The sequence below is a fragment of the Dendrobium catenatum genome, unplaced genomic scaffold, assembly GCF_001605985.2.
Source record: "Dendrobium catenatum unplaced genomic scaffold, ASM160598v2 fragScaff_scaffold_1553, whole genome shotgun sequence".
Classification (NCBI taxonomy): domain Eukaryota; kingdom Viridiplantae; phylum Streptophyta; class Magnoliopsida; order Asparagales; family Orchidaceae; genus Dendrobium; species Dendrobium catenatum.
In genome coordinates, this window is record NW_021320015.1 from 1,104,273 (window position 1) to 1,128,106 (window position 23,834).

At 34.9% G+C, this 23,834-nt stretch overlaps 1 protein-coding gene across 9 annotated transcripts in view; it reads right to left on the minus strand.

Moving 5' to 3' along the window:
* Positions 1–23,834, minus strand: part of LOC110101426 (E3 ubiquitin-protein ligase MBR2) — a 43,173-nt gene that overhangs the window by 13,823 nt on the left and 5,516 nt on the right. Inside the window, exons 2-4 of one of the 9 annotated variants that reach the window (XM_028700543.1) lie at positions 22,372–22,445; positions 14,522–14,783; positions 11,701–12,012 (exon numbers count right to left, since the gene is read on the minus strand). The exons of 1 other annotated variant lie outside the window; for it this stretch is intronic. The gene's annotated coding sequence lies outside the window, so the exon portion shown is untranslated. The remainder of the gene's footprint in view (positions 1–11,700; positions 12,013–14,521; positions 14,784–22,371; positions 22,446–23,834) is intronic. 7 more of the 9 variants (XM_028700546.1, XM_028700544.1, XM_028700542.1 and 4 more) reach the window with 7 other exon arrangements.

Consider the following 23,834-nt stretch of genomic DNA (forward strand, 5'->3'; position numbering starts at 1 on the left):
TAATTTTAATTAATTAAAGTTTATTAAAATTAATTAAAATCATTAATTATAATTAATTAATATTAATTAACTTTTAATATATAATAATTAATTAAAATCAATTAATGATAATTAATTTTATAAATTATAATTAATTAAAATTAATTCTAATTAAAATATATTATAATTAATTAAATTAATTATAATAATTTAACTAAAATTAAACATAATTAAGTATAATAATTATAATTAATTAAAAATAATAACTGTAATTAATTAAAATTAATTAAGATAATTACAATTAAAAAATAATTAATAAAAATAAATTAGATCTCTCCCTCCCCACTCTCTCTGGCTTGGCTGAGTTACGGGATTTGGCCGAAAAGCTCACGAAAGGGAGGCAGTTACCTTCAGAGCCGTCGGGCTCCTGTTCTTGTTTCCGATCAAAATGTTGTAACTTCCGATCCAACAGGGAAGGGAAAGTCGTCTGAGGAGCGACGTCGAACAGCCAAAAGGAGCCGAAGAAGCCGCTAGAAGGGAGAAAGTTACCGTCCCAGCAAGCGAGTTCCCTTTGGTGCTTCCGATCAAAATGTCTTCCGATCCGACAGCAAGGAAGTGTCGTCGAAGGAGCAGGGCCGGTTGCAAGGTAAGGGCTCTCTTCCTTTCTCCTCTTTTTCTCTCCTTCTCTCTCTCTTTCTCCTCTGGATCGGAAGCAGCAAGGGAGATCGGGTAGAGCTGAGGCTCAGTGCGGCTTGTTGAGATGAGGTCGGAGGTGCTTCGGTCGAGTGGAGATCGGAGAGAGTGGGAAGCAGTGGGAGGGAGTCGTGTGTGTAGTGGAGAACAGAGAAGATCGGGGATGGGAAATGGAGTCGAGTGCAGAAGGCATCGTTTGGCCTTCATTTTATAGACGGGAATGGAGCAGCGATCGAGAGGCTGTCGCGGGATTTTGGCAGAAATCCCGGAACGGCGCTGTTGCACAGTGTCTCGGCGAGACTTCGGCAGGATTCACGGGATTTCAGTCCGAGGTTTGCGGGATATCCGGAATTTTCGGCAGCAGCTCAATGGATACAAGGTATGCAGATTTTTGATCTTTTGGTTATTATATAGAGGTCAACAAAATCCAAACCTCAAAATCCAAAACCCCTTGGTCGATAATCTAATTTTAGAGATTTTTTAATCACCGCAAACTTTGAATAAAAATTGCTTCTAAATCTCATCTGATTTGGTCAACGTCAATATGTACAGTTTAATTTTGTTCTACTATACATATTGGGGGTCTATTTGTTGACTTCGTTTTCAACAGTGCAAAGAACCATTCTGAGATCGCCATTAAAATTAAAATTGAACTGTGTTCAAGTTAATTGAAGTTGATTTGAACATATGAACTAAATTTGATGATATAGTGCCCGATTCGACTCGATTCGAGGCAGATTTGATCTCAACGTCGTCGCCGATCATTAAATAGAGTCGAATAGAGCAAAAATTAATTAAAATTAATATGATTAATGATAAAATAAATTCGATTGAGCCTCTCAAGCTCAAAATCACCAAGAATTAATTTGATTATTAATGAAATACATTTAATCGAGCAAACATGAACTGATTTAACTTGAATCGGATGCGATTTGAAGCTCAATGGCTTCGATCAACTCAATTTAACGTGAAACGACCCAATCTAAATTAAATTGGTGTCGATTAGCTCGAATACATTCAATTAAATTTATCTAAATCTTTTACTCAAAAATCTAATTTTAAAATTTTAATTCAACGTCTTTTTCAAAATTTATTCCTCGAATGCTCTCAACTGTAATCGATTAAATCTTAGCCCTTGATTTCAAAATCAAGAAAGTAGAATAGGATGGTAATTAGTTCCGAATAGAAAATTCTAGGGCATAATAAGGGGCGTTTGGGTGGCAAGGGGGGTTAGATTAATTAGGTCCCTTGTTGTGTTCGTGCGAACAAAGGCATGAGACAGAGAGAGACGAAGGCAGAGAGAAGCTTCATGCGATTCAACTTGAGGGAGAGAGATAGCGGCTACGAGATTCGATTCTCCATCGAAAATCCTTCTTCCTTCGTTTTCTTCTCCATCTTCTCAATATTCTTCTTCAACTTTTTCTCTCATTCTTGGTTTGTTCATTTGGTAATCAAGGACGAGGAACTTGGAGCTGTGGCAAGATACCTCTGCTCCTTGTCCAAATGCTCGCCACATCTCCTTGTCCAGATGCTTACCACGATCACTCACAAAACATAGCAAACAAAAAGGAGAAACGGTGATTAGAACAATTATTAATTAAAAGAAAAGCAATTGAAAATATAACTAAATTTCAAATAATTAAAACTTGCCTTTTGTTGGGCTTCTCACCAGCTTCGTTGATTTTGCTTTTGAAACTTCAATTTTATAAGTGATTTGTATAATTATTGGAACTCATTCCAAATAATATAAAGAGTAAAGAGAGGATAAGAGAGCACGAGAGGAGAGCAGAGAAAGAAATATCAATGCCATTCAAATATTTCTTCCAAAGTCTATATTTCCCTCCAACATAACCATTTAACTTTGCATTCAAGATTGAAAAATAAAGCACATGAAAATCTTCCAACATGGTTATAATCCTTTATATAAAATGATACATAATGCCACCACACAAAATATGCAAGAAAATTTACCAACACTATGATACATATTATCGAGCATAGGTAGCCACATGAACTCTCTAAGCTTAATAAAAATTATTATATGTTAAAACATAATTAGACATATAGCTTCCTCTAAAATTAACATTCCTACCTTCAAGATTTATGTCTATTTCACATATCCACTGATTTTATTATGTGAATGCAAAGCATCATTCCACAACTTCTCCCTGAAGCTGATGTAACCATCATAAAGGCACTTGATAACTAATGATACATTCATGATATGGTTTGTCAAAATATGAAAGGGGCATTGCTACAAACCACTTGTAAAACCCAAGTAGTATTTTATAAATTTTGCTAATTTTATATGAACAGATAAATGGTTAATTAATTTTAGATGAAAGTAGATTTTTATTAGTTAATATATTTATTAAAGAGCAGTCAATGGATGTAAATATTAGAAGAAAAAAAAAAAGAATGAAGCAAATAGTAGTATTTACTATGAGTAAAGTATTAAGTAAATTAGATAATTTAGAATAAAATCTGAATATATGCCTTGAGGTTGTACAAGAGTAGTTATTGAGTGTGGTCCACTCCCCTATCCCTATCTTTAATTGGAATCTATGCAGGCAGTTGTTGTGGAGTATTCGAAATAGTGCAAACTGAGAGACTGCAGATAGGTTCGCAGAATCCACTGTAGCAGCATTCGGAAAAGGCTTAAGCAAAGTGCGGCTCTTGATTTCGGTGGTATTTGGAAGTCCTGTAGAGGTAGTTGAACATTCAGCCAGTGAAAGGAATTCACTTCTGCGGCAAAACAGGAAGGAATCCTGTAGATTAATTGGGCATGGTGCCGAAGGGATAAGTCTGGAAGAGCAGCAATTTAGAAATCTTTGTTTTACAGAGAAGTGCAGTTGAAGAAAGTTTCGCTGAATTTCAGAAATATGGAGAAAGGACATTAAATTCTGTGAAGGAATAATCAGAGAAAAGAATAAAAAAAAAAGAAAGTAAGAAGTATAGTAAGTATCGTTATCTTTTATGTTAGCTAAAATTAGTAAATTTTCTAAACGATGATAACCTATGGTATTGTAAGATTATTCATATATTTATGCAGAAAGAAGGTTTTGGAATAGTATATCAAAGGAGAAGGTTATGTAGATTAGGTTTAAAAAAGATCTCTCATCAAGAAGATAAGTTATGTAAATTTAAGTTATTGATTTCTAGTATAATTATCATCTATTTTAAATGGTTTAAGAAATTCAATGCATTATGAATATTTGCATAGTAACTATGAGAATACATGGATGTAATCATGTATAAGCAGTTGACCTATGATCAAGCATGTTGTTGTATTCTTTTGAATAATATGTTAGAAAGAAAATTCATTCTTTAAGTCTTCTTGCAACACTTGTACTGCTAAATGAAATGTGACAGTTATGAATTATGAAAATGTGAAGGATGAATATTTATTTAGTAAAGATTGACTATTTCATGTTATGATATTCACATTATCAGGTAGGCAAAAGGGAGCCAATATGAAACATGTATTGTAGATGGGGCAAAAAAGACGCCAAAGAAATTGATACCTGCATAGCAGGTGGGGCAAAAGAGACCCCTAAAGAGGCAAAAGGGGCCTCTATGAAATTCAATGGTGATAATGTCAAGTCTACCTGGGCTCTATTAAATATATTATGGAAGGATAGATTAATCTTTTAAACGACTAAATATTTAGTATCTATCTCAAATGACATAAAGGATAATGTTCAATATGATGTTTCTGATGCTTTACAAATAATGATAAGTTGATTCAATGATTTGCTCAATTTATAATTCATTATATTAATACATTTTAATTGTTATTAAATTTTACATAGTTTATTGAGCCTCGTAGTTCACCAGTATTTTCTTTCTGACTGCTGTTACAAGAAAGACAAATGAGAAGATCATAGCAGATTAAATTGACAAGTATTCTATATGTTATGTTATATTATGTTAGTGGTTATTTTTGTTTGAAATCTAAACTTGAGGTATGTAAACTTCCCAGTGATGTATTACATTGGATTTATGTAATGACTTTGTAAGTATCTTATGTTAAAATTTAAAGTTATTAGTTGCTTCCGTTTGATGTGATGTATGAGAACTAAAATGTTGGATGTTTTATAAAGATTATCAAATGTTCAAAAGTATTGTATTATCAACTAATGAAAGGTCTATGTTAGTAATACTCTTGTACTGTTAAGGGGTACTATGGGGTGTTGCACCACTCTCATCCATAATAGCTTCAATCTTTCCTTTTTAATAATGGCATGAAATTGAATATATATAAACACACTTGTAAACTCTCATTTACATTTGACCATGAAAGAATGAATGAAACGAATTATGCAATCATCTCAAGTTCATCTTAAAATTAATGTAACAACAAACATTCTACTCACTTATTTGCATGTAATTGAGAGAAAGATGAATTTAATGCAAGTTCATTCTCTCCAAGAACTCAAGAAAAATCCTAACATAAACCACAAATCGCTTCAAATTTTCTTAGATTTATTATATTCTTACATGACGATTGGGTTGAACGATATAAACTAAGCCATAAAACTTATTTGCATTTAAAGAAACTCCCCATGTAAAATTTTAGATATGATATTTGTGAGTCGAATTGCATACTAATAAAAATAAATCATGGAGATTTCAATCATGTTAACAAGAACGACTTAATCCAAGCTTATCAAAATTTACTATTTCATTTCTTTTGATTAGAAAGAAAAGAATGAAGGAATGTAACCATACGAAATAAATAGGTGCAGCCTTCATTACTCATTTTACAACCAAAATTACATCAAAGAGAGAGGAAAGGGGCGTAGTTATCAACCGATAATGAAAAATAACCATAGGCAAACCTTAAACAATTAACTCAAAGAAAACTTCTCATATTTTTAATAAAGAAATCCTAAAACCCAAACCCTCAATATCTTGATTACCAAATGAACAAATCAAGAATGAGCGAAAAAGTAGAAGAAGAAGAAGAATAGGAAGAAGAAGAATATTGAGAAGATGAAGATAGAGAAAAAAAAAGGAAGAAGGATGCTAGACCGGTCCAGCCGGTCCACACGGGACCAGCTCAGACACGACTGAAGCGGAACTTCTCCACCTCCCGCGTACGCCGATCAAGCCGCCAGGTTTCAAGGAACTTTTTGGGAAAGAATTTTGAGGGATTTGGGGGGGGGGGGACTTGAATATAGGGACTGTTTACAAATTTCCTTTTGATTTGTATGCATTAAGTAGTTTGTTTTCCTGGGGTTAGAGCATCTTGAATTTGGCTGAAATTTGAGATCTCTTAGGTTTAGGTTTTCTTTGGGCTCTAGCGGCGCCTAGAGCTATAGGAGAGATAGGATCCTCCTCTCGAATAGAGGATCAATTGTATCTTGTTGTTTTTCTTCTTCTACTAATGAATATAAAATGTTTTCCCTCAAATTTTTTTCTTATTGTTTCTACTATTTTTCTTGAGTTTTTATGCCCTGTTATTGCTATTTTTCTCTGAAAACAGCAGTTTTACTATTGTTGTTGAGTGTTTCCTATCAAAAGATTATCGATGGAGAATCGAATCTCGCAGCCACTCTCTCTCTCCCTCACGCTGAATGGCACGAAGCTCCTCTCTGCCTTCGCCTTTCTCTATCTCACGCCTCTGTTCACATGAACACAACAAGAGGTCGAATGAATCTAACTCCCCTTGCCGCCCAAACACCCCTTATTTGTAAAACCCGAAAACAACATTATTTGGTCGTTGCATGCTTTTCAAAGCACCGCGACGAGTTTTAAGTGAAATTTTCAACGTTAACGGAATTTAGCAAAAATAATTTTAGAAATTTCCTTGCGAAATTCTGATCGTTTTGATATATAACTCATACCTAATTTTGTCTATTTTAGGAATTAAAATTTAACGAAGTTTCATAATGACGATTATACCCTTACTTATCCCTTAAGCCAAATTCACTTAAGTGAGGACATATGGGTAATTTGCAAAACCAATTCCTCTTATTAAACAAAACAGAACCTTCCGCCCTCTTCATTTCACGTGAACCGAGCGGAATAAGAGGGGGCGGACGGGAGGAGCCGAGCAAGGGGCGACGGGCTTCTCTCCGGCGGCGATTTTCCGACGAGAGAATTAATCCGAATCGAAGAGGACGACGAAAGGAGTCTTCAGGTATGAATATTTCGAAGTGAATCTTTCTTTAAGGGATTGTTAGGTAACGATTTGAAAAGCATTTTAGCGATAAAATTTATGATTTTGGGGGGAAATCTTAGAAATCAAAAGTTAGGGTTTTTACGAAAACTTAAATTCCTTAACAATCCCTTAAAGAAATTTTGACGTTTTTACAAAAAAAATTATTTCTGAGGATATTAGGAATGTTTTTAAAGCATGAATTTGGATTTTTGATGAAAATTTTATTTTTATAATTTTCATAATTATTTTAATCCAAAAATTATATTATAATTATAATTATATGTTTAAAAATAAGTTTGGAGCAATAAATTGACAAAATTGAAGATTTATGATTTTCCAAAAATTAGAATTTAATTAAATCCGAAAATTAAGGTTTATTTAATTGAATAATTATTAAGTATCGTAGGGAGTTGTTAAGGAAAAATGATGGGTTTAGGCTTAGGACTTAGGACTTAGATTTAGCCTTAAGCCTTAATGAAGATTTAATTATGTGACACGTTTATTTTATTCTTAAGTTGTGATCGTTAAGGTATAAGGTGAAAGAACTTTGTCAAAGCGATATACTGTGCTTAAGAGAGGTAGGTATTCATACCCCATTTAACTTCATAAGTGCTTAATTTCTTTTTATGCTTAAATGAGGTTTTATGCATTTATTTTACTGTTAAATGTTTTATATTAAATGATTTGAAGAATACCCTGCAATTTTTCATGTTTTTATTTTATGCATTTTTTTAAAGCATTTAGAGCATATGAATAAATGAAGTATATGAAAGACAATTGAGCATAATTGAAAGATTTAAATGAAATAACAATTTCATGTGCATGTTGATCCGGAAGTGCCAAAATGATAATGGTAAATGGGCTTACAAAAGTCAAATGATAATGGGGTTCTCCGGAGCCAAATGGTAAAGGAAATGATCAAAAATTTGACTACGTACCTGATCAGTTCGAAAAAGGGTACTTCCGGGACGGGTGTATACATTTGACTTAAGCAACAACAACAACAACAACAACATCAAGCCTTTATCCCACTACGTGGAGTCGGCTACATGAATCCTTTTTCTCCATTGTGTCCTATTAAAAGTCAAATTCTCGTTTAAATCTAATAAAGAAAGGTCATTCCATTCCAAGTTCCATTTGACATAAGCATTTTTTGCATTTACATTGCATATGAAAATGGTGAAAGGAAAGAATGAAAAAAATGAAATGTTAAAGAAAGGAAAATGAAAGTAAGAATAAAAATTTAAATGTTATGATTTGCCAATGATATGAAATGATTTCAATTATAATTTTTTTTTTGTTATATGCATCTTATGAAATGAACTGAGTTATGAATTACCTGCTGAGCGAGTAAGCACATCCTACGATTGAAATGTTTTTCAGGAGAGAAGTGATGGCTGCATGACGACCGTACACGTGTCGTCGTAGGGGACCTTAGGAAGAAAGGTTCTTTTTATGATTTCAGTTTGAGTCTTTGTTATATATCTGTGTAGTTTGTGAGTTTGAGTTTGTGCTTGTGTTTGATCAGTAATTTGGAGTTTATGTAATTGATGGTTTAAAAGTTTTAGCAGTTGTGTGAGAAGAATATTTTGGAACAATTGAGTTTAATGTTTTATTAGTAGCTCTTTCATGTATTTTGGGATGATATTTATGTTCTGACCTTTAAAGTTTTAAAATAAAAGTATTATATGTATTATGCTCTTCCGTACGACCGACTGTTCCCGCCCCATTTTTATCGGGCTAGCCGGGCCGGGTCGTGACATTATTAAGCCCTAGAATCTTCTATTCAAAACTAATTACCATCTTATCCTCTCTTCTTGATTTTGAAATCGGGCTAAAATTTAATTGGCTGCAAATTAGAGCATTTAAGGGATAAATTTTGGAAAAGATGTTGAATTAAACATTCAAAATTAGATTTCTGAGTTTAGGTAAATTTAATTGAATGTATTCGAGCTAATCGACACAAATTTAATTTAGATTGGGTTGATTCGCATTAAATTGAGTTGATAGAAGTTGTTGAGCTTCAAAGCACATCCGATTTGAGTCAAATCGGATCGTTTTTGCTCGATTAAATGTATTGAATTATTAATAAAATTAATTTTTTGTGATTTTGAGCTTGAGTCGAGTCAAGTCAAATCGACTCGATGAAGCTCAATCGAATTTATTGGACCATTAATTAAATTAATTTTAATTAATTTGGGCTCGATTCGACTTTAATTAATGAACGACGACGATGTTGAGGACAAATGGAGCTAGAAACAAGTTGATTCGGAGTTGATGTCATCAAGTTTAGTTCATGTGGTAAAATCGACTTCAATTAACTTTAGTAGGGTTCAGTTTTGACTTAAAGGATGATCTCGAAATGGTTCTTCTTGCTCTGTTGAAAATAAGGTCAACAAAGACTTAATAAAATAACCCTTCTTTTTATATAATAATTTATATGATGCGATACAATGGTCAGTGAGTATAACATTTGAAGTGCTAGGTTAGAAGCCCAAGCAGAAGAGATTTTGCAATGTTCATTCTTTAATTCTTTCACCCCAATGCATGCTAGCTTTTACTATTTTCTTGAGGTAAATCTTCTACTAAAGCTAAAAAAAGTATAAAACTCTTTTGAATTCTTCAACCATTTTTATACAACTTTATAAAATGAGCATTTATCCAATCTATAACTTGAAAGAGTAGGTAGTTGAGGGTTACATTGAACTACTAAACAATTTTTTTGTCAATGCATAACCATACTGCAAGCCTGAGGTGTGTCTGCATATAAGCTTGAATGACATTGCAATTACCCTTTGCATAAAGAACATTATGTGGGTATTGGACTTTCACGCCTATAAATTACAAAGACCGATTTCCTTCATACATATCAGTCTATCTTCCATTTTGTTGATACTTAATAACATGATTTTAAATCTCAAGAAATTATAGGCATTCCCTATCCAGATGACGTAAGACCTATTATTAAGCTTCAATCTCATATAATTAGGTTATAAATAATTACATCAGCATCTTCCTAATGGTGAAAGATTAGTCACACATATTCCAATACTTGCATGAAACTTACGAAGTCATTGATCAAGGATAGCGTTCAAAGTCCCACAATATTGTGTCACCCATCAAGTCATATACCCTTCTAAAGTATTGTGATTCTAGTTTGGGTATTCTCCCTCTAATGGCTGAAGAATTATAAGCCGTGATTCCCTTTCTGCCCCTAAGACAAGAACCAACGTGGTATTGCTAGCCCCAACTTCAAGCAATTCCTTCCTGAGGAGATAGTCACCCGCACAACACATAACTTCCACCTATGCATACAATATGTCGAATTGTAACATTTCAGACCTCTCTGATGATTTAAATTCATCCAATGTTCAAGAATTCAATTCCCAATAAAACTTAGCTGCACAACCCATTGAGTTGTGATATGATGCGCTTGTCAATCAAAGGTCACATAATGTTCCATGGTATAAATCCCTTCCTTCTTTGTTATTCTTGTCCTTATAGACTACTCCCTCAGCAGCCCCTTTGATTATTGTGAAGTTGTAAGAACCATTTTCTTCTCAAATATCATTATGTCAAGCTTCCCTCTTTCTACAGCTTTCAAGCATTCTTTAAGAAGAAGGTGTGCTTTCACATTTTGATCTCAAAGTTCGTTGGCCTTTCTATTGCAATCGCATATCTTGTCATCCAAAACCAATATAGCCTCCTATATCTATCAAGCTAAACCTACACAGCTTCATAGCCTAAGGGACTCATTGACCCTTCCTTGGATGGCATTCTAATTACTCAGGATCCATCCTCTCTATTAGAAGATCTCAATCTTGATTCTTTTGTTGAACGAATATTATCTCTTTTATTGAACTCAAATAACACGGGCGAAACAATTATACTTGAGAGTGCTCTTCATAATCACACCTTGTATGTAATTAATCATGGAGATTTGCGCTAGTAAGAAACATCAATCTCCCAAAACTAAATAACTCGTGTTTGATTCTATGTATCATCATAAAAATCTATAGAATATGCTCTCAATCCGCCATCCATTAACTCTCCAGTTGGATTTGTTCCAATCCTACGATCATACATTCGCTTTCCATTTACTCTTGCATTAGTCTTATTCTAATCCATCGGAACTGCATATTCTCTTTCCATTGACTCTCTATTGGGTTTATTCCAATCCTAATTGATTTTCAATGCAAGGCTCTTTTTAAGCTCCTTGTTTTCTAAGAAAAGCAATGATTTTTTTTTCGTTGTAAAGAAAGTAAATCTTAGTTAAATCAATCAAAATATTGTGCAAACATCAAAACCTTCAAACCAGTATTGAGAACAATTTAAAATCATAAGCAATAGAAACAGAGTAGATTACTTTTAACATAACTATTTAAAATCATTGCAATAGTTCCATAATGCCCACTAAAATCACAATCACAGAGTAACAAGCAGTATTCACATCAGTAACTGCACATGCTCACTTAAATTTTACAGTAGTTTTAATAGTACTATTAATGGACTAAAACTTGTTACAACGTCATAAACCCTAATCAAATGTCCATAAACTCTTTTCTGCAACTTAAAATATTAAGAGAAAATAACAGCACCTGTTCAATCAAATGGCGCGGTAGCTTTAATGGAAATCCATTAATGAAATAAAAATTGATGCGTGTTCATAAACTCTTTTTACATTATCCGTAACTCCCTCCTGTAATTGAAAACAAATATCTTTGGCAACAAGGAAATTCACTTCCGTAGATGCAGCTAACAAAGAATCCAGACCAGAAACATATTAAAATGGTACAATAAAAGCCAAATTGTCATAGCGCAACATAAACCACTGGGATGTCTAAACACTAAAGGTTGTGTACATTGCTAACTTGTCAAGTGAACTGCAGTTTCATCAACTCATCGCATGCCAGACAATGAAGAGATGTCTTCCCATTCTTGAGATGCAGATCACAGCTCTTCTTTGAGTAGTTTCTAGAGGGCATGTTGCATGTCTCTAAACCCTGAAAAGGCCAGAAAGGTATTCCTTACCTCACAAGTTATACTTCTGCAAACCAACTTTATCAACCTCTGCGGGTTGACTCTTTATGTCACTGCTTCAGGAAATGATAACTGACACACAGATACCAGTGTCAATAAATGCTGCCACCACTCTAATAAATACATGAGATCATCTGCATCATATGAAAGATAAGCTTTCAGACAAGCCCAATCATTTAAGAAAGCATGAACCAGCACAATCAGAAATTGTTCTGCAAACAAGTTCGTATGATCCACTTCCTCGCCTTGAGTCATGTTTAAATTGTCCTGCCTGATCAAGGCTGAGTTCCTTCGACGTGGTTTTCTTAACGCGCCGAGCTAGAAGCCGGATCAGCTCATTAAGAGCTTTTATTATTGTGAGGATTGGCTTGAAGCACAGCCTTTGAGATGGAGCAAAGAAGTGAGGCACAATGGTTCATTCTCCCAATCTATTTCAAAATACTTCAATTGTTAAGGAGAAATCCTAGACGGGAAGGAAAGGGCTCAATTGGAACAGAACCAATCATAATCTGTCTTCCATAGAGTTCACTCAAAAGCACTTCAAAAGGAAAGATAATTGCAGCAAATGAACCAAGGCTAAAAGGTATTAAGGATTCACAGAAACAGTGAAAAGCTGCACCAACCCATAAAAATAATACATGTGGAACTAAGCATTTTTAATGCTAGGAATGACAAAGATAGCATGATTCTCATTTAGGATTTGAATTTAAGCAAGCTGAAATGCATCTGAATTGCAGCTGTTTATGATTGCCTACATCTGATTTGATTAAATAGGAACAATTCTAAGTGCTCAACTATGCTCAGAAAGAAGAAGCTTAAAGAAGCAGATCTTTGAAGTTCAAGATCACATGGCCTAAAGGACAAAACTGCATGGCAATATTGCAGTACATAGCTCTCTCATAATTCTTTGTGAAGGTTATATCACACTTGCCGTACAAACAGCATAACACCATGAATTTGTTGAAATAATATAGAATATCTCAATCGAACACTAAAATTGTGAAGTTCATTTTCTAATGCAAGCAAAAATTTGGGGGCTCAAGCAAAAGCAAGACCTTAATAGGAGATGAAGTTGCACACAAATACCCAAAAAGACACTTTTTATAACATAAAGGACGCTTACAAACGACGCATACAAACTTTGACTTACAAACGACACAAACAACACCTAAAGAAGCTTTTCCATTCGTCGAGAAGAAGGATACAGGTGGGGTGGTCACTTACGGCAAGAAGGAGGAGGTTAGAAGTCCGAGACGAAGGATAGGAGGACAAGCTCGCAAGCTTTCCCAAGAAGGAGAGGAAGAAGTGGCATAGCTCGCAAGCTATCCAAGAAAACCCTCAAGTTTCTTTCCAAAAATCTGCACACAACAACCTTTTTATTTGTCAAAACATCACATATATAGGATAAAAGTGGCAGCTAAACAGCCCCTAAAATCTTATTTAAAACCTAATAAATAAGGGGAAATAGAAGGCCAAAAGACACCACAAACAGCAGCTGAAAAGTCATCCAAAATATCAGCCAAATTCATTTCTATCTAGGATACCAAGGGGTGGAACCAGCAGGAACCGAAGAGGCAAGGGAAAAGGGGGCGGAACCAGCAGAAACCATAGAGGCCAAGGCAAAGGGGGCGGAACCAACAGGTTCCTTTCACGGGAACATCAACAGCCAGAGGAAAACCAAGAGGAGATGTCACGGGAATAGCAAAAGCCAGGAGAAAACCTAGAAGACAAGGGGAAGGGAAGAGACACAAATTATAATTCATTTTAATGAGCTTACAAAAAGAATACCTTTTCCAATTAATGAGCTAACATTAGCTCAAGCATTTATGAGCTAGAAACTAAGTAGAACCCAATTTTTAAGCTCAACACCAAGTAGCCAAAGCCCAATCCGAGAGTAGCAAACAACCTCAATCTAAGAACAGCAAGCAGCCCAAGGACAAGAGGATCAAGATGATTTGAACAACCCCCCCCCCCCCCCTTTTCACCCCCCCCTGCTTACATCATTTTCTGAAGACACCTAGTGAGATTACTAAAGTTATTGGAACACCATTCCCTTTTGAACTGGGAACTAGATAATAAAGCTTTTCTCAAAACAAATCCTGTGGAAGTAGGCTATCCTAAAAAGGATCACTTGACCAAGTTTCACAATTGGAAAATATAGATTATCCAATCATCACGAGCAATGATTGCCATTTAAAAAGAAGACTCTAAAAACTTGGTAACCAATTTAGCAAAATCTAAATTCGTAAAGATCATATTTGTTGTTGAGGATAAATTTTATTTTTTATAACAAGCCTTCATCGGCAAGCCCACTTGGTTTAAGTAGTATAAGCATATGACATTTGCACAGCAACGAAACAGCATTGTGCCTTAAGATGGAATAAAATAGGGGTCACTGGGATAAAACTTGAGACATTCGTCCCTGACAGCATATGAAGGGGTATTTAGATATTGCATGGCTCTTTTTTTTTTTTTTTTGAGGCAACCATCAATATGCCTAAGAAAACTCCAAAAAAATGGACCCACCTATAGCAGTAAAACAATTGAAATAATTTCATAACTCATATCTACTTTCAACTAGATACGATGTGAAATTCTTTGGATTTTAGATAAATAACTAATGTAAAAGGAAATCTGACCAACCCTAGATTCCGGGACTGCAGAGATTCCGGGACTGCAGCAAGAATGGCGTGGGTAATTTCTTGCAGCTTCTTTTTGATACTCCTACTGGTAATCCTGCTGCTTCTTTGTGCATCTGCTGGCATTGTGGTGCTGCAGTGTGGCCTGATGGCTGAGACCCCTTGCATTAGAACTATAGCGGAACCTTCAACTCCTTTCATATCGAGGTTGTAGCAATAAATGAAGAGTCTGTTGGTGACTTTTCAGTGGTTTAGGTGGCTTCCGGCTGTGATTATGCATGGCTCAAGTCAATGGAGCTATTTCTATAGTTATTAGAGGATTGAAGAGGGAAAAAGCTTGAATTTCATTATGCAACATACTCCCTATTTATAGATCTATTCAAGGTGCAATGAAAAAGAAACAAATAACTCTAAATAATTACATAATAATGAGTAATACAATCATTCCTAAATCAGCTGCCTAGTTATGGAAGGAATTTATTTTGATTCACGCGATCTTCCCATGGATTACTGTCATAGCTGTGAGATCATCTTTGGAACGGGGAGCTGGGATTTAACACTTCCCCTCAAGCTGGGGAATATAAATTTGTCATTCCCAACTTGACAATCATTTTGATAAAGGCAGAGCTGTCCAATCCTTTGGTAAGGATGTCTGCAAGTTGATCTTTCGACGATACATAATTGATACATACTAGACCGCTGTCTAGTTTTTCTTTAATAAAATATTTGTCCACTTCTATGTGCTTGGTCCTGTCATGCTAGATTGGATTGTGGGCTATGCTGATTGTTGATTTGTTATCACAATATAGCTTCATGAGATCATCGCACTTGATCCTTAAGTCTTCTAAAATTATTTTGATCCATAATAACTCACATATTCTCAAGGTCATACCTCTATATTCTGCTTCTACACTAGATCTTGCCACCACATTATGTTTATTGCTTCTCCATGTAACTAGGTTACCTCCAAGAAATGTGCAGTATCCAGAGGTAGATCTTCTGTCAACTGGTGATCCTGCATAATCCGCATCAGTGTATGCTTCTAGAGTTATTCCATGATTTATTTTAAAGAGAAACCCTTTCCCTGGGTTTCCCTTAAGGTAGTGTAGTATCCTGTCTACCGCTTGCATATGAGCCTGCTTTGGGTTCTGCATAAACTTACTCACCATGCTTACACCGAATGCTATATTTAGTCTGGTGCGGGAAAGGTAAATCGATTTCCCTACAAGTCTTTGGTAGGCCCCTTTATCTACATCTAGATATTCTCTAGCTTCCCTCAGTTTAAGATTAGGTTCTACTGGTGTAGGTGTTGGTTTATAAGCTAGTTTACATGTTTCATTTAGAAGATCTTTGATATATTTTTGTTGGGAAATGAAGATTCATTTACTAAAGTGGGCTGCTTCAATTCCGAGAAAGTATTTTAGTCTACCAAGTTCTTTGATGTCAAATTCCTTGGTAAGACATTTTCTTAGACTATCTATCTCCTCTTTATTATTTTTGGTTAGGATAATATCATCCACATATACAATATAGTCAAGGGGACCATACACTATTTTTTAAACACTCTGATATATTTTTGTTGGGAAATGAAGATTCATTTACTAGAGTGGGCTGCCTCAATTCCGAGAAAGTATTTTAGTCTACCAAGTTCTTTGATGTCAAATTCCTTGGTAAGACATTTTCTTAGACTATCTATCTCCTCTTCATTATTTCTGGTTAGGATAATATCATCCACATATACTAATAGTATTATGGATCCCCCTGAGTCAGAGTGTTTAAAAAATAGTGTATGGTCCCCTTGACTATATCGATACCCATAAAGAAGCATGAAATTTGAGAATCTTCCAAATTAGGCCCTTGGTGATTGTTTTAGCCCGTATAAGGCTTTTCTCAACCTGCATACCTTGTCACCTCCAAATTCTTCCTTAAATCCTAATGGTATTTTTATGAATATCTCTTCCTCCAAGTCTCCATGTAGGAATGCATTTTTTACATCTAGTTGTTCCAGAAGCCAGTTGTACTTAGCTGCTATTGAAAGTGGGATCACGATCGTGTTCATCTTGGCTACAGGTGCAAAGGTTTCTTAGTCAATGTCATAAGTTTGAGTATATCTTTTTGCCACTAGTCTTGCTTTGTACATTTCCAGTGTACCGTCAGCTTTGTATTTTACAGAAAACACCCATTTGCAGTCAATTGGTTTTTTTCCTTTCGAAAGATTGATGATCTCCCATGTATTGTTCTTTTCTAGGGCCTGCATTTCATCTATCATGACATTTTTCCCATTTTCATCAAATATGGCCTCCGAAATATCTTGAGGAATATGGATATCTTCTAGTGTAACCAAGAAATATTTGTGTGCGGATGAGAAGTTGTTGAGGGATATAGAGTTGCTAATAGGATATAAGGGAGGTGGTGAGCTTACCTTATTTCCAGGAGATGGTTCAGATTCTTGGATCTACTTTATAGCACAATCTGAACTTGTACGTCTGGAGTATACCTACCCAAATCTAATGGTAGTTTATCTTTTGTTTTCCTATCATGGTTTTCAGTTGGATTGGTTTGAGGTAGTGGAGGAAGGTCTAGAGATGCTAGTTTATTTTTCTCATATTCCTCAAGTTCAATCTCCCCCTGAAGATGAGGCTTGAAATGAATTTTGTTCATCAAAGGTAGTGTCAACAGAGACAAGGGTTTTACTTATAGGTGGATGATAATACTTGTAACATTTTTGGGTAGCTGAATAGCCATCAAAGATGCATTTGAGTGCTCATGTATCTAGTTTTCCTCTATTTTGGTTGTGAATATGAATATAAGCAGTGCACCCAAAGATTTTTGGTGTAAGGTAATGATAGGTTCGAAACTTAGGGTAAAATGAGGACAAAATCTACATTGAAGTCTTAGGGTTGTTGAAGGTAGTCGATTTGTGAGATAAACTGCAATTAGGAGGGCTTCCCCCCAATAGGATTTGGGTGTATTGTGGTGGAATAGAAAAGCTCGAGTGGATGCTAAAAGGTGACCATTTTTTCTCTATGTAACCCTATTTTGTTGTGGGGTGTGAATGCAAGAGGACTCATGGATGATCCCTTTACTTTTGAAGTAAGAGGAAAGTGTTTGGTTAAAATAGTATTTAGTATTATCGGAGCGAAATCTCCTTATTTTTATCCCGAATTGATTTTTTATCATGGTATGAAAAATAGGAAGAATGATGCTAGCATCAGATTTATTTTTAAGGAGATGTATTAAAGAGACTCTAGTGCAATCATCAATAAACGATACAAACCAGCATGCCCTAGAGATATTGCAAATACATGTCGTAGAGGAGTATCACATCTCTCATTTTTATTTGGGAATGAAGTTCTTTTATGTTTGGCTAACTCACAAGTTTCACAATAAAAATGTTTATTTTCTATTTTTTGAAAAAGTTGCAAATACATGTCGTAGGACATCAAAAGATTGGTGTCCTAACCTATAATGATTAAGTCAAATAGTTGAATTTTTATCAACTAGGGATAATATAGAGCAGCTATTTTTAGATTGGTTTAGTTCTTCCAGGTAGTACAGTCCAGCTTTCTCCTTAGCAAGTACAATCTTCTTTCTCGATCTCTGCCCTGAAATAAGTAATAAGTAGGGTTAAATAAAGCTTGACAATTATGGTCATTGGTAAGTTTTTGTATTGATATTAGGATTGAGGATAATTAAGATACGTGGAGCACATTTTTTAGGGTGAGTGAGGGAGATAATGTTATGTCTCCTTGGTCTGCTACCGTGGTAAGAGAACAATCAGCAATGATGATTTTCTTGTTGATTGGGCAAGGAGTATAGTTGATGAAGTGGGTAGGTGAGTGGGTCATGTGATATGTGGCTCCAGAGTCAATGATTCATAATTCCTTGAAATAATTTCTAGAGGCACTTAAACTAATAAAAATCAAAAACTTACATGAGAGTGCAAGTGAAGATGCATTTGATTTTTCAAGAGATACCATGAGTCGTTTCAGTTTATTGATACTATGAGTCATTTCATTTTATTAATGTCTTCTTTATTGAGTTCTCAAAGGCTTGACTGTGCTTCTGGGTTGGGCTGACTTGTACTGTTGTTGGCATGTGATGTGCTCCTTGTTTCAGTTCTTTAATTCCACTCCTTATTGGGGGAATTTTCACGTATTTTCCAGCATGTTTCTTTTATGTGTCTTGACTTCTTGCAATAACTACACCAAAGTGAGTCTCTGTCTTTGAATTTTGAGAAATATTTACATTTCTCCTTCCATGATGATTCTCTATTCATAACCATTGTTGAACTTTCAACAACATTTGGTTCTAACATCACTTCTCGTCTGCTTTCTTCCACGCAGATGAGAGAAATTGTTTTTATTAAGTGATAGCGCCTCCTCTTTGTTGAGAATCTGTACTCTAACATGATCAAATTTTGTATTTAATCCTACAACAAAATCATAAACTCTATCTTTTTCAATAAAGTTCTTTAGGATCGCAGCATCTTCCGGGCATCTATTTTCTAAGCATATGTAGTGATCAAGTTCTTGTCATAGATTTTGTAGAAGGGTGGCATACTCTGTCACGGTCTTGCTCCCTTGCTTTGTGCTTCCTACTTTGGCTTAAATTTCAAATATTTGAGCCGCATCCCGAACTTTGGAGGTCTGTATGGCAGTATCTTATAAGTCATTTTTAGTAAAAAGGAACATGAATGTATCGCTAATTTCTGGAGTCATGGAATTCCACAACCATGACATAATCATGGAGTCTGCTTCATCCCAAGCCCAAAAATTAGAATCTCCTTCTCTTGGTCCTCCAAGAAGGTGGCGTATTTTTCCTTTCCCCTTTAAATAGGTCTTTGCAATTTGAGACCACTTTATGTAGTTGTTCCCATTGAGACGATAGGAATGTTGCATGCTTTGGAGGTCACCTCGTCCTTGGTGCACCATAGACTCCTCAATTTGGTCAATGCTCTTGGAAGAATTAATTTCTGACATTATGGAGTTGAATGAAGACTTATCTTATGTCCTTGGGTAGCAATGAAGGCTTCCCGATAAACAAAAAAAAAGGCATATATTTTTATTTTTCGGCCTTTATTGTCGAAACTAAAGATCAAAAAAGTTTTTTTATATATTATAGTCCTTGATTGTCGATCAGAGGAAATTTTTTTTAGGGAAAATGATCTTTATTGTCGATCATCGGCCTTTAGAATGGGGGGATGGGATTTAACACTCTCTGGGAATTTTATTTTTATTAGTGGTCTCAATTTGTGAAGACCTATTTAAAGGCCATGTTAGTTTTAGAGGATTCAAGAGGAAAAAAGATTGAATTTTATTATGCAACATACTCCCTATTTATAGATCTATACAAGGTGCATTGATAAAGAAATAAAAAACTCTAAATAATTACAAAATTATGAGTAATACAATCATTCCTAAATCAGCTGCCAAGCTATGGAAGGAATTTAATGTGATCTAGGAAATCTTCCCACGAATTATTGTTCATAGCCATGGGATCATCTTTGGAACAGGGGGCTGGGATTTAACTCCCCCTCAAGCTGGGGAACATAAATTTGTCATTCCCAGCTTGGCAATCATTCTGATAAAGGCAAAGTTATCCAATCATTTGGTAAGGATGTCTACAAGTTGATCTTTCGACGATACATAATTGATACATACTAGAATGTTGTCTAATTTTTTCTTTAATAAAATGTATATCCACTTCTATGTGTTTGGTCCTGTCATGCTGGACTGGATTGTGGGCTATGCTGATTGTTGATTTGTTGTCACAATGTAGCTTCATGGGATAATACCACTTTATCCTTAAGTTTTCAAAAACTACTTTGATCCATAGTAACTCACATATTCCCAAGGCCATAGCTCTATATTCTGCTTCTACACTAGATCTCTATATTCTGCTTCTACACTAGATCTTACCACCACATTCTGTTTCTTGCTTCTCCATGTAACTAGGTTACCTCCAAGAAATGTGCAGTATCCAAAGGTAGATCTTCTATCAACTGGTGAACCTGCATAATCCGCATCAGCGTATGCTTCTACAGTTATTATGTGATTTCTTTTAAAGAGAATCCCTTTCCCTATGTTTCCCTTAAGGTAGTGTTGTATCCTATCTACTGATTGCATATTAGCCTATTTTGGATTCCGTATAAACTAATTGACCATGCTTACAACGAATGTTATATCCGGTCTGGTGTGGAAAAGGTCAATTAATTTCCCCACAAGTCTCTGGTATGCCCCTTTGTCGATCAGAGGAATTTTTTTTAGAGGGTTTTTTTTTCTTTTCACTTCTTGGTTTAATAAAAAAACCAAACCAAACCAAGTTTTAAAGGCTCGGATCGAGCAGCACGTCGCGAACTTCTTCGGCACAATTGGAGTCGCGGCTAGGGCATGGGAGGGCCGGTCTTCCGTACGTGTGAGTCGCTCCCGCCTCTATCTTCGACAATGTTTGGAGTTGGTGTAGGCGCTTCTGTCTTCGACAGCATCTGGAGTCGTCGTCGACAAGGCTACATGCTTCTGGTGGCAACTTCTGGCAATCTCCTGGAATTGGGCCTGGTAGCGTCGGTCTTCTCCTTCCTCTTTTCTTCTTCGGCGATCTATGATCGTTCTTTGACGATAATGAAGGTCGTTGTCTCAGATACCATATTAGTTTTAGAGGATTGAAGAGGGAAAAAACTTGAATTTTATTATGCAACATACTCCCTATTTATAGATCTATACAATGTGCATTGATAAAGAAACAAATATCTCTAAATAATTACAGAATAATTTGTAATATATTCATTCCTAAATCAGCTGCCTAGCTATGGAAGTAAATTAATGTGATACAGGCGATCTTCCCACGGATTATTGTTCATAGCCGTTGGATCATCTTTGGAATGGGGGGCTGGGATTTAACAATAAATATAATCCTATGACTCGAAAAAAAAAAATATGGACGTGCAAGCTACTTTTTCTTTCAAGATTTTAATTGTTGATCAAGTGTGAGACTTGAATTTCGAGATAATCTCCTTGAATAAGCATGAGGTTTGTTTTTATGGTGACATCTTTTATTTAGTTTCTTCTTCTCTTTATTCGTCATTTTTTTCATTCTTGGTTGAAAGTAAGATTAAAGAGAGTCATCTTAAGATGGTTTGGTCAGATAAAACGTTGACCTTCCGATGACCTGACTAGAAGAGTAGATGTATTAGTTTGCCTTATGTTAGAAATATAGAGGTAGACCAAAAAAGACTTAGAAAATATAAAAAATGGCATTTTTATATTGATTTAAATGAGAATTTGATTCTTAATATGACACATTAGAAAAAATGATTCATGTAGCCGACCCCACGTAGTCTTGTAAAGGCTTGATGTTGTTGTTGTTGGTTGAAAGTGAGATATGTTTATTTAGATCTGCTATAATTTGAATTTATGTTATTTTAATGAAATTTCAATTATGCGAGTGACTTCCATTATCCTAAATCATAATTGTTGATGTCAAATAGAAGAACAAAGATCCTTCATCTACATTAATTTCTACACTTGTTTTTCAAATAGCATTCATCGAGTGATTTTTTGGATGTTGGTTTAATTATTTTTTTCAACACATTATATTTGCATAAGAAAATTTAAACCGTAATATGACAGGCTTTCATGACCACCCCGGGAACTCAAGTACCAAGGTGAAAACAAACAGTCAGATGAAAATTTAAAAATTCTCACATAAATTTAAAGTAAAAATCTTCCAAATAGAAAAGAGCCAACAAAACCATAATGTTTTATTTATGAACATTTCGTCTAGTACACCACATATCTTTTCTCTATAACTACTTAATACATATTTTTACAAATTAAAATAACTTCAATACAATACCTAATTTTTGATGTAATCCTTCAGTTGTACACGAATCCTTTCCTTTCATCCACTTAAGTTAAAAGGGGATTTTCCTGAAAATAGTTAATAGTTACCAAAGGATAAGTAAAACAACTTGCTAATTATACTTCTAAATCATACTAATTCTAGAATTTAGAAAACTTCATGCATTCAAGTCTTTTTAAACAAACCAATATCATTTCTTTTTCATGAACAGTACAATAATGTAATTATAATAATGGCAGAACAAAAAAATGTTAGCTTTTCTAATCATTTTCATATCTTGTTTTATCTTATCTTATCATATGCTCATCATAAGAGTCACCGTTTAAATGTGCACCATTAAAGACACCTTCTCATAACATTTTCCAGACTTAGCCCTGAAGGGCGAGTAAACCTTCGTCATTTTCATTTCCGTGCATAAGTATATTACATCCTTAGCTAATAACACAAAGAAATGAACTTTGTAATTCAGCATGCACATACAAACACACATATATAGTTTACTTTCTATTCATTTTTCATTTCATACAATATCAATTAATAAAAAAATATTGCTTCGGACAATTAAAACATTTTAGAATGGTGCTCATATTTCCTTCATATCAACATAAAACATTTAAGAAATAGAACATCAATTTAAACATTTGCAATGATAGTTAGGTATTATATTGATTAAGAATTTTGTGTCTAGGATTGAGGCAGTTCAGTATTAGAGTATGAGTTAAAGGTGCTTATTTGAGATTGCTCAATATTACCATTTTTCAAAAGTTCATGTTATCTTGTGATAGGATTCTCCCCCTAGATTGAAGGTGTGGGATAGTAGGGCTAATTCTCAAAGAATTATCACATCAACAGAGTTGTTTAACTTTCTTGTTAATGGCAAATAGAACTTGTAACCATTTTTTATTTGGAGAATACATGGGAAATTGATGTAAAACGTACATGTGAAGATGAGTTGTTTAAAGAAATTTGCACGCTTAATATTTTAAGAACAATGTTAAATAAAACTTATGCTGATTTAAACGCTACGATAAAAACAATAAGGCGATAAAACCAGCTTAGGCTAAATCATATGTGTAGGAGTTAAAGTAGTAAAACAATCAATTAATCTAACATTGCGTTCGTGGTTGATTTTCAACGATAATCCCTAAACTAACAATGAGATTAGTTACCATGAAGTCATCCTCTTAATCACTCTCTTAATCATGAGGGTCTAGCGAAGGAAGTTAACACAATTCTTTATGACTCAATAATTCCACAATTGAAGTAGAGTTAGACGATATAAGAGTGGGAAGAGAGCTCACATCAATGATAAGGAACCACCTTGCAATTCACAATTACACGTTCCAGGTTGCCTGAACAGCAGGTTTCAGGTGTTCGAAGCTCTAAACAGCAACCATGGAAGGTCTAGACAGTGATGGGATGAATTCAGGGGCTTGCTTGCATGCATGGGAGCGCAT